Below are 6,805 nucleotides of genomic sequence, written 5' to 3' on the forward strand. Positions count from 1 at the left end.
AGGGAAGCAGTGATCGCGGTTGTCGGGTCACTGTGGCGGTTAGACATACGCCCGGTGGGTCATTAGGACAGTCGGCAACCTCGGTGGTATATTCAAGATGGCCAATCGTACTGCTTTTAAATTGCTGGAGTCAGCACCTTTATTTTTTATCATTTATTTTTATGTTGAGAGCTGGTAGTCGATATGATTTATTTTTTTGAGTACTCACGGTGGGCCTTCTCCGACAGCCCTATGGGCGTATCACGGGATGGAGTTCACGGCTCATACCCGAAGTATACGCACACTGTGGTTGTAGTAGCACTAAACCAAAGGCTTAGTAATGTTGTTTAGGTGGATGAGATTTAAAATGATTTGCATAGCATATAGTGCATATGGTTGTGATTGTTGTGTGGACTATTGTGTGGTCCTTCTTTTCACTTACTGAGCTAGTGAGCTCATCCCACGTGTACACCTCTTTTAGATGATTCTGCAGGTTACCCGCCTGAAGATCAAGGGTCAGGCCCCACAGTTGAGTTCCCCGATGAGGATTGGTGGGTCCTCGAGGAGTGTGAGTACGACACGGATTGCTTGTGCAAGGGTTGTGCTGCGGGACCACAGTATTGATGCCGTGCAGGGTTATACTTGATTCTTTTGTTGACCCCTTTTTGTGTACTTGATATGTAAATTATTATTCTTTTTGTGTAAATATCATGCCTGCGGGCCCACATGTAATTATCTATATGCTACAATTTTGGTATCAAGTATATTGGGGGTATTTACAGGTAAATTAAATCTTCCACTAAACTGTTGAATGTTTCTCTTAGATGTGTGTATGTTGTGGTTGGGTACTGTATCAGATGATCCTAACAGGTTTGGGTTAACCGGGGTTAACCCGGTCATCGGTCTGGTTCTATGTGAACGGGGTGTGACAGCGCAATGCTCTATTCACTCACAGCATACCATTTAGACCCCATAGAATCTATAATAGGAAATGGAATTGGGTAAATGTAAAAGCTTTAAAGAGTTAAAAGCCAAAGAAATAAAGTAATAATAATGGTTGCATTTAGTTAATGCATTTCATGGCATGCATTAAAGAAGGTTTATTTGGAATAAATGAAAAATTAGTTGTTTGATTCCATAACCCATCGAGTACGTATTTAACGAAATTTCGGCAGCATAACGACGCTAAAACAAGATTTCTAAAATTTTTCACACATAAGCATCTGATAGACAACATGTATATATATACCAACAAGCATAATCAATACCAAACCAACCACAAGTCACCAAACATCATCACAACACCATACTAGCAAGTCCAATTACAGAGAAGGAAAAAGTACAAAGAAAAATAATAATATGAACCACATGGAGACAAGTGAGAATGTCACACCCTGTTCACACAGAACCGGGCCAGTGACCGGGTTAACACCGGTTAACCCAAATCTGTCAGGATCATCTAATACAGTATTCCACCACAGCATACACACAACTAAGAAAGTGCTCATCAGTTCAGCGGAAGACTTGGTTTACCTGTAAATATTCCCATAATACTTGATACCCGAATTGTAATACAATAGTTAAATACATGTGGGCCCGAAGGCATGATATTTACACAATAAGAGTACAATTCACATATCAAGTACCCAAAAGGAATCATCAAAAATCAGAGAGTCAGCTCAGCTCGGTATTAGAGGTAGGGCTCAGCTCGGTATCAAAAGGTACAGCTCAGCCTGGTATCAGAAGGTAGAGCTCAGCTCGGTATCAAAACAAGGCTCAGCTCGGTATCAAGAGGTTGAGTTCAGCTTGGCATCAAAACTGCGGTCCCGCAGCACAACCCTTGCACGAGCAATCAGTGCCGTGCTCTGACTCCTCAGGGGCCCACTAATCCTCTTCAGGGAACTCAACTGTGGGACTCGACCCGTGCTCTTCAGATGGATGACCTGCAAAATCATCTAAAAGAGGTACACACGTGGGATGAGCTCACTAGCTCAGTAAGTGGAAAGATGGACCACACAGCAGTCCACACAACAAATCACAACCATATGCACTATATGTTATACGATACATTTTTTTAATCACATCCACCTAAGCAACATTACTAAGTCTTTGGTTTAGTGCTACTACAACCACAGTGCACGTATACTCTGGGTACGAGCCACGAACTCCATCCCGTAATATGCCTATAGGGCTATCGGAGAAGGCCCACCGTGAGTACTGGAAAAAATAAAACATGCCGACCACTGGCTCTCAACATAAAGTAAATGACTAAAAATTAAAGGTGCTGACTCCAGCAATTTAAAAGCAATACGATTGGCCCTCTTGAATATACCATCGGGGTTGCCGACTGTCCTAATGACCAGCCGGGCGTAATGTCTAACCGCCATAGTGACCCGACAACCGCGACCACTGCTTCCCTCCAAATGGTAACCCAACACCTTAACCCCTGCTGGGAAGGGTCGTAGCACGGGTAGATGATAATCCTAAACCGCATGCTCCTATATGACAATAGTACGATTGCATAGTGCCACCGCGTCCCATACCACGGGCCACCAATGCACTCGTTTTCAAGCCGACTATAGTATCTAATCTATTAATCCATCATGCACAATGATGTCAACATTCATCACATAAGCATATCATCACTTGGCATTTAGAAAATAAACACAACACCCATGCATAATAATGTGAGGATGACTAACCTGCATAGCACTTTCATGATGGCATGGCTAGACTAGTCTAGAGATGATTAAATGAATGCCAAACAATGCCTTAAAATAAATCCAAACATCCTCTCCCCACTTACCTGTAGTGTACAAGGACTCATGCTCAGTACGAGTGAGATCCGATGCGAGAAGTGTGAGATTTGGTGAACCTATAATGAGTGAGCGGGGTTAGTATTTCACCACTTTAGGATCAAGATTAACACGATCCAATGACAAGATCATGTTTAGAATCCTAAAAGAAGGTCACACGTCCGTTTTGGGTCCAATCGGACGTAAAAATCACGTTCGGAGCCTCTCGGGTGGGTCGAACAGCCCACCTGTCTGACCCACCAGTCAGACCCACCGATCTGAACCGGCGGGTAGGTCGGCCCACCGGTCTTGATCTGCAGGTAGGTCGACCCACCGGTCAGCCCGCTGGTCTGACCCGTTGGTTGGGCCCGAGGGTCCTGCTAAGATCGGAGAGCAGGGTGGCCCGCCGGTTGACACATCGGTTGGGCCCGAGGGTCCTGCCCTCTCAGGAGGGTGCCCACAAGCAGGCCAAATGGCCCACCGGTCTTGGTAGAAAACTGCTGTTTCTTCCCAAACTTCCCCCAACCTTTGGGAATTCAAATGGGGCTTTTTCAAACCCATTCTTCAAACATTCAAGGTCTCATAAGATGGTCCTAACCTAGATCTAGGTTAGATTTAAGGAATGGAAAGCCATCTTACCTTATTTGCTCAAGAACTCCTTCAAAACCCCAAAATCACTTCAAATCAACAATGCTTCTCCAACCTTGTAAACACTTCTTCAAATCCTTCAAAATCAACACATAGATCATCTATTAAACCTTAGATTCATCATCTCAAGGGGGATTTACAAGATCTCAAGAAACTCTACCCAAATCAAGGGTTTCATTTGAGTATGGGGAAAGTTTAAGGAACCCAGCCTTTGCTCACCTCTAAACGTAGATCTAGTGTTGGAGATCACTCTTCTGGCATCGGAATGGGAAGATCAAGTCTCGGCGCCGCTGAAATCCATCTCTTCTTCCTCTTCCTCCTCTTCTCCTCTTCTTTCCCTTCTTTTCTCTCTCCTCTTTACTCTTCTCACCAAACGTCCGAGTGTCATAAATGAGAAAAGAAAAAGGAATCAAAATGCTATTTATACTTCCTAAAATAACTTAGTAATTACATGGGTGGGTCACTCAGGTGGGTGGATGCGCCCACCTGTCAGCCCACCTGAGGGCCAAAACTTGGCCAACAAGTGGGATTTTGACAGAATTCGACCCTCGGCACGAACCTCACTCTCGGCATAAGATATAATATATGTATGCGCTTTAAGATACGGCTACATACCTGCTTTATCCGTACATGGCCTTATGATAGGTGCATGTACACGGCTTGGGTACCCCCGTCTCTTCTGGCACTGGCTCGGACTTGTCGGGCCAGCCGGTGTTTAAGGTCACCCTTGCCATCATGGTCCATAAGGAACCTGTGTTAACCCTCTCCAGTTCGGGTCCTGCATGATTAAACCGAGTCAACCCTGTAATCAGACTGGGTTTAAGAAGTAGGGTATTACATTTACCCCCCTCCCCCCTTTCTGAAAATTTTGTCCTGGAAATTGGCGTACCTGGTTGTTCAAAAAGATGAGGGTACTTGGCTTGGATTTCATCCTCTTTCTCCCAAGATGCTTCTTCAAGTGAATGATTAGCCCATCGCACCTTTACATAGGAAATGGAGCGGTTGCGAAGGCTCTTCACCTTTCGGTCCAAAATTTTAGCCGGCTGCTCTGTATAGGTCATGTCAACTTCCAGATATTCTGGTTCCACAGGTAATACATGAGAGGGATCATGAATGTATCGCTTCAGCATGGATACATGAAATACATTATGAACATCCCCGAGCGAAGGTGGCAGAGCAAGTATGTAGGCTACTGAGCCAACCCAGGCTAAGATCTCAAATGGTCCAATGTATCTTAGGCTCAACTTCCCCTTTCTGTGAAACCTTTACAACCCTTTAGTAGGAGAGATCTTGAGAAATACATTTTCTCCTGGTTTAAATTCAATGTCTTTTCTGCGGGTGTCTGCATAGCTCTTTTGACGAGACTGAGCTGCTTTAATCCGTTCTCGAATAACATCGACCTTGTCGCAAGTCATCTGTATCATTTTAGGTCCTAACATTCGGCATTCGCCTACCTCATCCCAATACAACGGAGTTCTGCACTTCCTGCCATATAACGCCTCATACGGAGCCATCCCAATTGTAGCTTGGTAACTGTTGTTATAGGCAAACTCCATAAGGGGTATATATTCTTCCCAACTACCACACATTTCCATTATACATGCCCTGAGCATGTCTTCTAATATCTGTATGGTTAGCTTCGACTGACCATCAGTCTGTGGGTGGAAAGCAGTACTCAAATTCAACTGTGATCCCAAGCCACGCTGGAAGCTTTTCCAAAATCTGGAAGTGAACCTTGGGTCCCTATCTGATACAATGCTCACTGGCACTCCATGCAAGCGCACTATGTTATCCATGTAAAGTTGTGCTAATTTGGCCATAGAGAACTTGGTCTTGATGGAAATGAAATGAGCAGTCTTAGTAAGCCGATCAACGATCACCCATATCGCGTCCATCCCCTTAGGTGTACATGGTAGTCCGGTGACGAAGTCCATTGTAATCCTATCCCACTTCTAGTCTAGTACTGGGAGTGGCTGAAGAGTACCATAAGGTCGATGCCTCTCAGCTTTTACTTTCTGGCATGTAAGACAAGTCACCACATACAGAGCTATTGTGACTTTCATGCTTGGCCACCAGTAATTTTGTTTGAGGTCTTTATACATCTTTGTACTTCCTGGGTGGAGTGAGTACTCGGAGCTATGTGCTTCTCGCACTATCTTGTCTTGTATATCTAAATCATCGGGTACACACAATCTGCCTCGAAACATCAATGCCCCATCACTGGCTAAAACAAAATCTGGGTCGTTCATTGTTTGATCTTGAACCTTAACTCTGATCCGCTGCAATTCAGGATCCAAAGGTTGTTTCATTATTACCTCTTACCTAATAGTCGAATGCACCTGTAGAGCCGTTAAGGATACAGTCAACCATTTAAGGTTTTCTGGTTGACGTTCAAACTCTAAGGTTGCTCCTTCATATAAGAGAGCTTCATCCATTAGCATCGCCTCTTGTATGAGTGGTGGGCTGACTACTAAGTACGAGAGTGACACAGTCTGTGCCTTCCAACTCAATGCATCTGCCACTACATTCGCTTTGCCAGAATGGTACTGAATGTCGCAGTCATAATCCTTCATGAGCTCAAGCCATCTCCTCTGCCTCATGTTCAAATCCTTCTGGGTGAAAAAGTACTTAAGGCTTTTGTGATCACTTTATATCTCGCACTTCTCCCCATACAAGTAATGTCGCCAAATCTTAAGGGCAAAAATGACTGCGGCTAGTTCCAAGTCATGAGTGGGGTAGTTCTTTTCATACTCCTTTAGTTGTCGGGATGTATACGCTATTACCTTACCGCGTTGCATGAGAACACAACCCAACCCAACTTTGGAAGCATCAGTGTAGATTGTCAATCCACCTGTGCCTTCAGGGATGGTCAACACAGGGGCCGACACCGACCTCTTCTTCAATTCTTGGAAACTCTTCTCACATTCCTCTACCCAATCGAATTTCACACCCTTTTTGGTCAATTTAGTCATTGGCGCTGAGATTCGAGCAAAATTTTCAATGAAGCGTCGGTAGTATCCAGCCAAACCCAAGAAGCTTCTAATTTCAGTGACATTCTTGGGGCTTTCCCATTCTACTACTACTTTCACCTTATCAGGATCTACCTCGATTCCGGCCTTAGACACTACGTGCCCCAGGAATCCAACTTGCTCAAGCCAAAATTCACATTTGCTATATTTGGCAAACAATCGTTGTTCTCTCAACCTCTGTAACACCATTCTCAAGTGTTGAGTGTGCTCCTCTTCGGTCTTGGAGTAGATCAAGATGTCATCAATAAAAATAATTACCCATTTATTGAGTACATCGTGAAATACTCGATTCATTAAATCCATGAATGCTACCGGTGCATTGGTTAACCCGAAAGATAACACTAGAAACTCATA

This window comes from Macadamia integrifolia, unplaced genomic scaffold (genome assembly GCF_013358625.1).
Source record: "Macadamia integrifolia cultivar HAES 741 unplaced genomic scaffold, SCU_Mint_v3 scaffold_198A, whole genome shotgun sequence".
Lineage (NCBI taxonomy): Eukaryota > Viridiplantae > Streptophyta > Magnoliopsida > Proteales > Proteaceae > Macadamia > Macadamia integrifolia.